Source organism: Capsicum annuum, chromosome 11 (genome assembly GCF_002878395.1).
Source record: "Capsicum annuum cultivar UCD-10X-F1 chromosome 11, UCD10Xv1.1, whole genome shotgun sequence".
In the NCBI taxonomy this organism is placed as follows: Eukaryota; Viridiplantae; Streptophyta; class Magnoliopsida; order Solanales; family Solanaceae; genus Capsicum; species Capsicum annuum.
In genome coordinates this window covers 51,968,515-51,981,767 of record NC_061121.1, presented here as the reverse complement: position 1 = coordinate 51,981,767, position 13,253 = coordinate 51,968,515, and the positions used below count along the sequence as shown (strand labels likewise).

Below are 13,253 nucleotides of genomic sequence, written 5' to 3'. Positions count from 1 at the left end.
GTTGTAGACACGTTGATCTAGCTTAGCATTTAAAGCAATTCAAATTTCTAAATTCTGAAAGGTTGAATGATCCTTTAGCTGGCGAAAAATTTGTGCATAAGGATTAACATCCATTATTTGTCTTATTATTGCCACAACTTCTTCAGATAAATTGGCTTCTTTGAGTTTTAAAATCCTATTGCATACCTCATTTTCTGTGTCAGAAAAGCACAACTGAAACTAACATGGAGTACCATCATGTGGAATTAAAGAGGGTAGATCATGATATATTTTACCCTATGCTCTAAAGGTATAAACTCCTTGTCTTGAAGATGTCAGATCAATATCAAGTTGAACACCAAAAGATGTAAATGAAAATATGTTGTTATATTCTCTAAGATGTTCGTGAAATTCTAGTGCTACTTCCGATCGTGAGAAAAATAAGTCGTAAAGTTGAGCTGGAACTACAACATTTGCAAGCTTGATTGATCCACCGTCACAGCAGAAATTCGGTGTTTCATCTTCAAACCTCATAGCCCGACAATGTGTGCATTGAGGAATATTTTCCAACTTGTGAACAGACGAAATTGATGGTATGTAGTCAATTTCACCTAAATTTATGGAGACATTTTAAAAAAATTAATTAATAATAAATGTAGCACAAATCGAATGGATATATTTGTAATTAATAAATTATTATTGTATTACCTTCAATATCATATCGTTTGGAAAGAGCTTTCAAGAACCAATTTATTCTGCATTTTTTATAAGTCTTTGTTCTTCAATATCAAGATCTTTTGTGGATTGAACCCTTTTGTTGGCTGCAAAGAGAAACAAATACTACATGTGTTAATGCTACACTTAAAAGTGTGGGAAAAGTCGAAGATACACTTAAGAGATCAACAATTTCACAAAACTTCTGCAGATTTATTGATATTTCCCGAGAAAATATTGGGCTCACAGTTATATATTTTGGTCTAACAATTGAGTAGCATGGGATAGAAATTGAAATGTCGCAACATTTCTTCAATTTGAAAAATATAGGTGGACAAACAGGCCCTAACTTCCATACACATTGTTTCAACGGCATGCGGCACTAAGTAGCTTTACCACAAGTTTTATATTATATATATAAAACTAAACACTTGTTTCATATTTGTTATGTTAAGTTTTGCACTTCAGTACGCTTATGTATTGATTCTGTGGGAGTTTTGTTTTAGCCAGTTTTTTATGGTGATCTAGCTTTTCTGATTTACTTAGTAGTATCTTTGGAATAGCTAGTTAGTGCAACTTACTGTGATGGAAATGGCACCTCTCCAGCATCTGCTAACATAGCATCGTTATATGTGTATTCTGGTAATGAAAATTCTAATGTCATTGCAAATGGTGGTGTAGAGAGATATACTGGGTCAATGATTGTAAGACCTACATTTTAGAACTCATCCTTAAATGCTTATGGTTATTATGGACTGGATACCTTGGCTGGAGGAGGTGCTTCAAGTTAGCAAGACCCTAGACTTGGTTTTGATGGTTTGTGAACATTTTCTCATTCTATGGATTCCTGGAATGGTTATTTGGGATGTGGTAGGCTTAATCTTTAGTTTGTCTTCTATTCTAATGCTTTTCTCATGCTTTGTTGTATGGACATTCCATCCTTTTTCTTTGCAAGATTAAAAAGATTTATAGAGTTCTGATATTGTGCAGGGTCTATATGACAACAAATAGCAGAGATCTTTATATCCATTGTATTTTCTAAGTTGGATAAATAAATTTTGTAATAGGATTGTGAACTCCTTCGGTCCTAACGTTGTATTCTACACAACTTGCTGGTTCTAATTATCACTGTCATGAGGTAAACGGTGTTTTTAATGGATAGTTTTTAAATTTTTTTGTTTTGCTATATGTGAGTTGTGCCTCAGTTTAATTTATTTCTATCTTTTTGGCAAAGCCTCAACTAACTTTTACTGATTACACGTTCTGACTTGTAAAACATCTGTTTAATGTAGACAATTATGTGAATTTTATGAATGTGCAGTTTCTTGTGGTGTCCTTTATGAATATAAGAAAGAAAAACTAACTGGAATTAAATAAATCAATTGTTGTAAGGAAACAATGTGACCATTGTATTTGTTGTTTGAGAGGAAAAAGTAAATATAAATTGCGAGGTAATTAGTACCTGAATTTATTAGTTTACTTTCTTGTTCATGAGCATTGTTGATTCCATTAGTTAAATTTATTGTATTTGCAGCAATATATTTGTCATACCTTCGAATGGCTCGGAAAATTTTGTGTTGATCTATATTGAAAAAATAACAAAATTTTTTATCATAGTTGTATACAATAGACAAAAATATAATAAGTTTATTAATTAATTTTATATCTACCTTGTGTCATGTATTTAATAAATAATGTCCTGCAACATACAATAAGTGATTAATAACATATATTGTAATTAAATAAAAACAGATATCATATAATTAGATCAAATTAGAAGCACACATTTAGCAAATGTTAATAACAAATATTAGTTGATATGCCAGCACAAGTTGCTTATATTATTTAAAATATCAAAAATCTAAATAAGCAATAACTATCTAGAACCTAAAATTATTTGAGCTTAACCTAAAAAGAAAGTAGCTAGATTTAGAATGGGAAAAAAGGTGGTCTTTTTTCATAGAGAATAAAGCATCACAAATCCTTTTCAAGTTTGACCTTTTAGAAGCTATTGGGTCTTGAGTAGCATCCTCGTGGACTGTTATCTTTTTGGGTCTTCTTGATTGTATTTTCCGACTCTACTTCTTCATCTAGTACGTCAACTACAATAGGATTTTTAATCTCGTGTACTTCTTCAGCAATGAAGCGTCGTGCAGCTCGATCTCTGGCATATTTTGCATTAAGCCTGACAAGAAATGTGTATTCTTTTGTGGTACTTAGCATCAAGGTACGATAAAATGGACTTGATAAAATAGGGATTCTTCATTCTGTATCAAAGAAGAAAATGTATGAGTAAGAAAAATAAATTTTTATTTAGGACTTTTCTATTAAAGAAGCTATTTAGAATTGAAAGAAGCAAGTAAAAATGGAAAAAAAGGACATAAACATAGAATACCTGTTAACTGAACTTAATAATTATTGTAAAGACTTTTTTTGATGTATAACATTTGTATGTCGCTTAGATACCTAGAGTAGGTAGAAAATTTTGATGATTTACGCTCTAGAACAGTAGGATAATTTATCTCCTCTTCACCTCTAATTTTTATGCTTTTATGCTCACAAAACATAATGACGACTAAGATTTCGATAATAGACACAAGATATACCTATAATGAGGAAATTTAGCGACCTCTTTTTTAAGGTAAAAAAAAAAGGTCAATGAATCTTGTTATTTTTGAAATATAAAAAACAGTTCCAGGTAGATAATAAATAACCTTTTCTAATATTGATTGTATGTACGATGTCACATCGCAACCAATCAAGTATCGTGCAGCTTTAAATAATGTAAAAGTACATCTGTCAATTTCTGTACCATCAGCAGTCTTCGCGAAAACGTTTAGTTTTAGAAGAAACCTAGAAATAGAAAACATTAGATGGGAAACGATTAGCCCATATATTGATTTTAAAAATTGCTGAAAATAAATTTGGATCTTTCTGTGGGTTACCTTTCCTCATAACTACTTATTTCTGTGAGGCAGTAAGGACGCTTTGAATCACTACGCTTAATCTTTTTGTAGCATTTGGTGCAAGATGCATAGTACGGGTCGTTGAGATTTAGTATAGTTTTGATTGTTGCATTGAATTTACAATATTTAAGCTACAAATAGAAATATAGAAGAGGTTAGGAGTGATAATTTTGAAACACATAAATTTTATGAAGTACTTAAAAAATAGTACCTCATTATCGAACAAACGACCCGAGATATCTGCAATTGTCAATGTTTTAGCTATGTTAATTTGTAAACTTGGTAGTAGAGTAATATCTGGATGTTTTTTCTTTTCCAATAAAGACCTGCAGGGTATTTAGTTAGTACAAATTGATAAGTACATATTTAGTATTAATTAATAAGAATATGTGAATATATATTACCATTCTTGTAGAGATTTTGCCTTTTCAAAAGTGGGGTCTATCCACATTGTAGTGATGGATGTGGAGTCTAGCCCAAAATTTCCTATAACAATAGATAAAAAAAAATTAGTATCTAAAAAAAATATAAAATTTACTATAAACACAATAGCATTTAAGAAAATACCTTGATTGTAGTCTTAACATCACAGAATGCTACAATAAGAGTTTGAACAGACAACTTTCGGAGTAACTCATTGTTTATGTCCGTTGATTCACCCCATAATGTTATAGTTTTTCGATCACACCTAAATTTTGCAGTCAAACAAATAAGATTAAAAAAACAAAAATTATATATTGCAGTCAAACAAATAAGATTAAATAAGCAAAAATTATATTATTTTGTCAGACAAAAGAAGAATTTTGAAAGAAAAAATAGTTGTTCTTTACGATTTTTACTAACAAACGAAGCTCGACTTACTTTTCATTCATAATTATTATCTCTCTTCGATTTTTTCCTCTTGTGAAGAGCTTAGAACTCACAAAGATTCCAAAAATATCTAAAAAAAAAAATAAGTGAATAAGGTTAGGTAAATAGGAGTAAATATTGTGTTTATATAAATTGGTAGATTATTTGAATAAAGAGAGAAAATTACTCAAAGTTTTTCCGATCATCTGTAATTGTTCATCTTCAAACGAAACAAAATTGTTTGAAAAAGCAACAGTAGAGAAAGGACCTCTGTATTCTTGAACAATAGTGCAATCAATGAATCCAATCTCGATTTTCTTGTTGGCGGATAAGAAATTAGGATTGGTGAGAGTAATGCGGTTGTTCATAATATAGATTGTAGTAGATTGTACCTGAATGTGTGAGTTATCTTCGTATAATTAATAAATACAACAAATAATATAACTTAAAATCAATAAAAACATAAATTCAACTAATAACAAAAATTAGATCAATTAAGAATATAAGCTAAATTGCTGGCATATCAATTAATATTGTGTTTAAATTATTAATGAGCAAACAATAATCGATCAAGAAGCTAAAGTGAATTGACGAAGAGAACTGAAAAAAGAGAATGGAACCTGGAGAAGAGATAAAACTGTGAACAATTGTGGATGAAAGAAACATACGATGAGGACAATAAAAAAGCGAAATCAACATGGGTTTTATAGAAGTCGATAAAGGATACCTATTTTACATAGGATAGGAATTGTTTTGATCCTATTTTATATTAAAAAAAAAAAAAAGAGTTTGATGGCGTCAGGAAGAAGAAATAACAAAGATGGAAATATTTTTATTTTTTAAATTTGGCAAGAAGTGTAGAAAGAAGCGTAGAAAGATATTAAATTATTAAATAAAATATTTTTTAACTTTGGCAACTAAAAATTGCTTCTACAACATACATTAAAAAAACTGATTTTAAAGTTTGGAATTCAACGTATTAGTTCTGTTGGGTTTTAAAGTTTACAATTCAATGTATTAGTTCTGTTGGGTTTTATGTTGTACTTTTTTAGTTAGGAATGGTTAGTTTTTTTGGGAAAGGAAAGGTATCCTGATTTTGTGAGGAAAGTTTTTTTAATTAATATTATTAAAATAATAAGAGAATTGTGAAAAGACGATTTTATCTAAAAAAAAATACTTTTGATGAAGGGCAAAAAGTTCAAACAATATTTCGATCTCTTTTAATATATTAAAAATTATAGATTATTAGTTTATATATATATTATTTTTTTAAAATAGAAGTGCACCAATAAAAATGTAAATTAAAAAGCCTTCAATGGGGTTCGAACCCCCATCTCATGGGTGGAAGGCCCTCCGCCTACCACTAGACTAACAAGCTATGTTTGTTTATGAGTTTGGCCTTATGTAATTATATACGTTTTCCAATAAATACATATGTATATATATAGGGTCTACGGAAAAGTTAGGGGTTCGACCGAACCCCCGTACAACACACTAGCTCCGCCCCCATTCATAATATACATTAATTAATACATGCATTATTTTTGTCAATACACTCTACCAAACGACCCCTTACAGTCACAAATAGACTCGTATATGAATGTATTTCAGTATATCACACATGAATCATCATCAAAAACCACTTTAATCAATATCAAAATACACGTATATATCATTGTATTTCCCTGCATAACATTGGTACTTTATGAGATATACGAAATATGTACGTTATATATATATATACTACAAATACTCTTTAATTATATGTTACTGGATTTGGGTAGATAAAATTTCTAGTGGATCCAGTATCCTATCCAAAAGGGTTGCATATGCTTCTTTAGATTTGGAAGAAGAAGTTCCAACGAACCAATTTCATAACAGGAAAATAAAAAAGGAGAGAATTCCAAATCGTGGAAGATGAATGGGTGTTTGGTCATAAATTTTTTTTAAAAAACACTTTATTTAAAACTTTCAAAATTATTGTTTAGCCTTTTCTAAAAGGAGAAAGGACGAAAATAATCACTCGACTGAAAAAAAAAACAAAAAAACAAAGATATAAAATAGCCATGAAATTACAAAATCTCATTTCTAGCCATTTCAGTTCTGTTTGCTGACATTGCAAATATATTAAACCCCTGCTGAAAGCAAATATTTACAAATTTTCTGTGTCCTAAAATTTGTGAATGCAAAATTACAATGCATAATCAATTAAATTTAGTAAATAGAGTAAAAAATAGAGAATAATTAATTACGATTTTTCCAGCGCCATTAGGATTGACGATGAGAGTTAAAGCATCTTATCTACTGTACTCATTTTTATTGTTTATTGTTTATCCTTCTTCTCTGTCCAGGTTCTGTCGGAGCTCCGATGAGTGTATTTTTGTATTTGTGAATTGTAGAGGGAAAAAATTAAGGAATGTTTAGACAGTGAGGGTACAGGGTTTAATAAATTTTGTATATGCTTGTACAAATTTTCACAAAATTTTAGGTGAAGTTAACAAATTCATGAATAACGAATTACTGTATATGCTTGCACAAATTTTCTCTGTAAAAGGTGTATTTATGTAGTATATTTATTGTATCAACGTGGTATAAAAGTATATCAATCTAGTATAAAAGTGTATCAATGCGGTATCAAAGTGTATCAATGTAGTATAAAAGTGTATCAACATAATATAAAAGTGTCTCAATTGGGTATAGAGACTGCATGCGATCGATGGGCTAAATGGCTAAAAATCATAATTAAATTGGGTCGACTGGCTCCAATTGTCCAACTTTTAATATTCCTGGCCATTTCTTTTCAAAATGGTCAGCCCATGTCCTTTTCACTTTTTTAAAAATGTAGCCCAACTTTGGGCATATGGACATATGTGTCCTATTGGGAAAAAAAATATCACTTTATGGTCATTGGGCCATTTTCAGCCTTTCCTTTGGGCCATTTGGCCATTTTTGGCCTTTCCCTTAACCCATTTGGCCCTTTACTCAGTGTTTTTTTTGCTACAAATTTTTTAATTGAAAAATATTCTTCTTTTTTTTGTTGTTTAAAAATAATAATTAAATATAATTATATAAAAATGATATAATTATTATATAGAATATGTATCTGTATAAGATATATGTATAGAAATTGTATAGTTCTCTCTCTCTCTCTTTATATATATATATATAAATTATATAGAAATTTATAGTTGATGTATAAAATACATATCCGAATAATGATTGCAGCTAAAGGTTGTATAGAATGTGTATAAAAATTGTATAATTATTGTATAAAATGTATATAGAAACTATATATATAAGGTGTATAGAAATTGTATCATTGTTGTATAAAAATGCATATATATATAAAATGTGTATAGAAACTGTATAATAATTGTATAAAATATGTATCTAAATAAGTATCAATATGATATAGGGGTTGTATCAACATGGTGTAAGGACTGTATCAATATGGATATAGGAATTGTATCGATATGGTATAATGATTGTATCAATACGGTATAGTATATGATATTTTTTGTCTATGATGATTGTAGTATATGATGTGCGTAGAAACTATATCATTGTTGTATAAAAATATTTATATCACTATTGTATTATATTGTGTATATGTAGATATGTATTCTATTGTTCCATAATAATACAACTAAGAAAATATTTTTTAAAAAAAAAAAAACAAAGAGCTGCAAAAAAAAAAAAAAAGTTAGGCTTGAAACCTCAAAACACACCTAATTTCAAACAAAACTCAATTCCAATTGAAATTGTTGTTGTTGTTTGCGTTAATGAGCAAATGAAAAAATTTAATTAGTGTTCATGATTAATTGGAGAAAAAAATCAATTATGGGTGCATGTTTATGATGATATTTACTAAAATTAAAAATTAATAGAAAGTATTTTTTAAAAAAAAAAAAAGGTAGCAGCGACCTCAATTAAAAAAGAAAAAAAGTCAGCCGCCGATCATTAACCAATAAAATGGCTAAAAGTTGAAATTTTGAAACATTAATCATTCTGATGTCATTTACTTGAGGGGAGTGGCCATTTGTGTCCTTTCCCTTTTTTTTTTTTTTTTATCAGAAGTGATGGTAAATAATTGATATGACATCAGAATATCACGTGTGTATACAAAATAAATAACGTAATAGAATTGAAAATGATGTGAATGGGCACACTAAACCATCACTATTGGCCTATGCAATTTGCCAACCAATGGAAAAATCGATCACAATTTAAATGATAATGTCACTCACACGAATTCTATGTATTAGTACTTGCTCCTTATCAATAAAACCCACAATTTATTTTTTATTTATTTTTAAATGTATTAGTACTTCTCTTTCCTTTTTCTTTTATAGTTGCGATCGTTTGATTTACGTAAATTATTTGAGTATAGTATCATATTTGATAAGTATTTTAATTGTAACATATAAAAAAAACAACACATGAAGTATGTACATTATTTTAATACCCTTTTACAACTCTGTATGACGAAAACATACAATATAAATTATGAATTAATTTTGTATGTATATTATGAAGTGTAGAAGATAAAATAACTAGTGCATAAATTAACAATATGAATAACTAAATCCTAGAAAATAATAGTCATTACATTGTGAATACCTATATAACTCTAATATAATCAACAACATAACCCATAATACTTTCTACATTTTTAAATTAATCGATTAAATTTGAATTTAAAGAGTCACTTTCTTTAAATTATAAATGTGTGTGAGAGAAAGACTTTTTTATCACCCCATGTTGGATAATTATGATTAATATTTGTAACTCTTTTTTAAAAAAAATAAAAATAAAGTGCTTCCGTCTTGGAAGAATTACTCGCTTAACACAAATCTTATTTAATTTTCGTTGATTGTTTTACACCCAACAAGCTCCCGTGGGAACTAAGGTGTAATAGCATATTCGCTTTCTTGCTCATTAGCATTCCTTTTATTACTGTTGAAAAGAAGTTTCTTTTGTGATTAATAAATTTAAATTGTTCTCTCCCTATAGATTATTTCGAAATGGATCCACAATAAATTCCATAATTGATATTTTTATATTAATAGTATAATATGACAGGTATTTTTTTTTAAAAAAAAAAATGTCATTGATGGGGTTAGAACCCGACAGGTAGTTGTGCATTATCACTTTTTTATATCACATCGAAACACAATGAGCAGGAAAAAAATTACACCCACCCGGTGTATACATCAAACTAATATTCTTTATCATGGTTAAATAATTAAACTAACACATATGTCAATTAATTATGGTTAAGTAACATGAACTCTAAATGCAAACAAATGGAATGCATGTATTGGCTTGGTATATACACCGGGTGCGTGTAAGTTTTAACCGAGTGAGCATGCTATTAGAATTTTTACCTCAATTTTCTTACCAAATTTTAAGTTCTACTTTTTCTTGTAAGGAAATAAAAGTAACCATAAATACTTTTATTTTTCCTGAAAGGAAAATATAAAACTTTTTCATATTTGGCTAACCTCTTTCTTGGAGGATAGGTTTTGGACATCTATAAGACTCCTCTTCTTATACCATAACACAATAGCATCCACAATGTAGTCTTTAAAGTGTCTTTGTTTAGGGGGAGATTTTCTCTCTAATAGTTTTATATTTTCTTTTATATTAGATTTTTATATGTAGGTCAATTGGCCAAACTATATAATAATCATGTTTTTAATATGTTTTTCTTTTCGTCTGATTTATCGTCTCAATAGTTTGCAACTAATAGCTTCCGCATTACGCCCTCTCGATTTCGAACCCAACACATGCATGATTTTAGTTATTGCATCTGCATGTGCCTACAGATAGGAATGAAAATGATTGATTAACAAACAAAAATAGTGTATGTATAATTCTTGAATAAGGAAGGATTTTTCCTATTTCCTATCAAAAAAACTTTCACTAAAACAATAAATTCGTCTCAAATCAAAAGAAGAAGACTCCGTACCTTTAACTGAGTCACTGAATATTAGATTATATACAACCTAATACATATTGCAACCAGTCAATTTTCTTTCAAATTACTCACATTCTTCCGTGGAATGTTACCCCTAGGAACTAATTTCTTATTGGGGAACCCTCGAATCACTCACAATTATAAGCAGCAGACAGAATGATGCATACATTAGAAAAAGAAGGATTCAAGAAGAACACTTTTGGAGACACTCAAGTCTTTGTTTTTCCTTCGATGTATGAAACAGATATATTATGAACAAACATTCTAGGAACTAATTTTGAAACAACTATTAACCAACGTTAATGGCACTATGTGCCATATTTGAAATTATATTTACTTTAGTATCAATTTTAAACCCCAACTCCCCAACACACAGCAAAAAAAAATGTTACTCCTAGGACCTTTTATTCATTTTTTTTCTCAATTATATTACAACACTGAAAAAATTACTCCCTCATCTTATTTTATGTATTGTCATTTTCTTATTTTGTCCGTCCCAAAGAAATGTCACATTCCCTTATTTTATAACCATTTAAAGATACAATTCTACTTTTACTCCTATTGATTCCACTTATAAAGCCCCACTTAATTAAAAATAGTAATAATATATTTTTTAATAAAGAATAATTTGATAAAAATCATCAACTCTAATACTGTGTCCGATCAAACTGTGACATAGAAAATGAGATGATGTGTGTACAAAAATATAAAGAAAAAAGTTACAATAGCCTTAGCAAGTGGAAGAACAGTTCAAGAATAATTCCTATTGTAGATACAATCAATGTTTAAATTGACAAAATTGGACCACCCAATAAGCAAATAGCCCCACGAATCTTTCCCATATGGTCAATGGCTATAGCTGTATGTATAACAATGGGAGAACTAGGGAGATAATGGATAAAGAAACCCTTAACTATTAGTATATTTTTATTAACTTCAGATATAAACTACGTTTAGTTTACATTACATTTTAGATTATATAACTTTCAGGTGTTAAACACCATTGCAGAGTGTATGTTATGTAAAAGGTCTCAAAAAAGCTTTTAGAAAGTGTCAAATGAGATTACGTGTTATTTTTCCTTTTTAGATTTTATTTAAATTATTTATAATTTTAAATTATAACTTAAATTATAACCAAATAATTTTTTAAAAAAAAAGTAAAACGCGAAAAGGAATTAAAAAGTAAAAGGTAGATAAGAAACGGTAAAGCTAAAAATATAAGAGATGCCACTTTTATCTCATTTTGCTTAGAACTTTTTTGCCGTAGAGAAATTAACGCGGAACAGTTCTCATTTGGTTTGAATTTTACCGTGTTCAGTCTATAATCTTTAATTTTATTGTCTCTGTGAATCACATACATATCATGAACAAAAAATCCTAAATTTTGAAAGGTCGAATAAATTCTTTTTCTATCTTCTTCTATTTTGCTTAGTTCATGAGTTAATAAGTGATTCTAAAATCCACTCAAATGACTTTTTCGCACTCTAAGGATGTGGTTACACACTTTATCATTTGTCAAGGTAAAGGGTTTAATATCTGGAAGATATAATTGGGTAACATAAATTATAGGGGCTGAGCATGTTTTGATTCAAATTAAAAAATTAAATCAAAATTTAATTTTGATTTTAATTTTGCGGATCGATTTTGAATTCAAATTTTAAAAATTTGATTAAACAATTTGATTTTTTATTTTTCAATTTTTTTATTAAATCAAAAAATTAAAATTATAATATATATATATATATGGATATATGGATATATATATATATATATTCAGTGTAAATATAGAATAAGTAATCCTAATCTTACGAGTTACGTCCCTAAATTCATTTCAACACTAGTTGAGTTGTTCGAAAGGCGCCTCAAGGAGACGACAAATCAGAGGCGGTGATACAAGTACAACTGTATAACAAGTGTCGAGTGGAGTCGGTTTAACATAAGTATATATATATATATATATAAAGTAATCCTAATCTTACGAGTTACGTCCCTAAATTCATTTCAACCCTGGTTGAGTTGTTCCAAAGGCACCTCAATGAGACAACAAATCGGAGGTGGTGATACAAGTACAACTGTACAACGAGTGTCGAGTGGAGTTGGTTCAACATAAGTGTTATGTTAAACTTATGGTTATTTCATTTCATTTCATGCATGTTGAGATATTTATACTTGGGAAATGAAAAATAGGTTTGAAAAAAATATTTTTTAAAAATAATCATAAATTTTAAATTCCCCGCCATGACAAAGAAAGACTCACTATTTTAATCTTCAAAATTGAAATAAAAATTTAAAATAACCAAATCAAAGTTAATCGAACCAAATCAAATGTCGACTCCTAATAAATTAGGCATAGTTTATGAAAATGTGATAATTTAGAAAGAGGAGGGAACGTTACCGCCTAAAACTATAGTTTATGAGGTAGCATAAATTAGAAATAGTTTAGTTTTAAGTATGGAATTAACGAAAACATGATGCTTTAAGGGGTTTTGCTACATTATCTCTAAGAAGCAAAAAATGAAGGTGCAATTGTTGATTCCTAAATTTAAAAATATAAGATATTAGCCTTTTTTTTCAGTTACTGGTTAATGTTGATCAGCTAAGTTAGTCGGTCATTTTTTTTACACATTACGAAAAAATATTCCAATCGATAACTCATCAATTAGAACAAATAAATCATCTGTTACGAAAGATGGATAACTTGTTACAACAGATGAACAATCTGATGGATGAGATCAAAACAGTCTTGCTACTTATCCGCGATTCGC

At 28.9% G+C, this 13,253-nt stretch overlaps 1 non-coding gene across 1 annotated transcript; it reads left to right on the top strand.

Annotated features, from left to right (window-relative positions):
- On the top strand, positions 1-3,334 carry LOC107848233. The gene is made up of 2 exons (XR_007046622.1): positions 1-289; positions 397-3,334. It is a non-coding gene; the product is annotated as an uncharacterized LOC107848233 (transcript).
- The last annotated feature ends 9,919 nt before the right edge of the window (positions 3,335-13,253 follow it).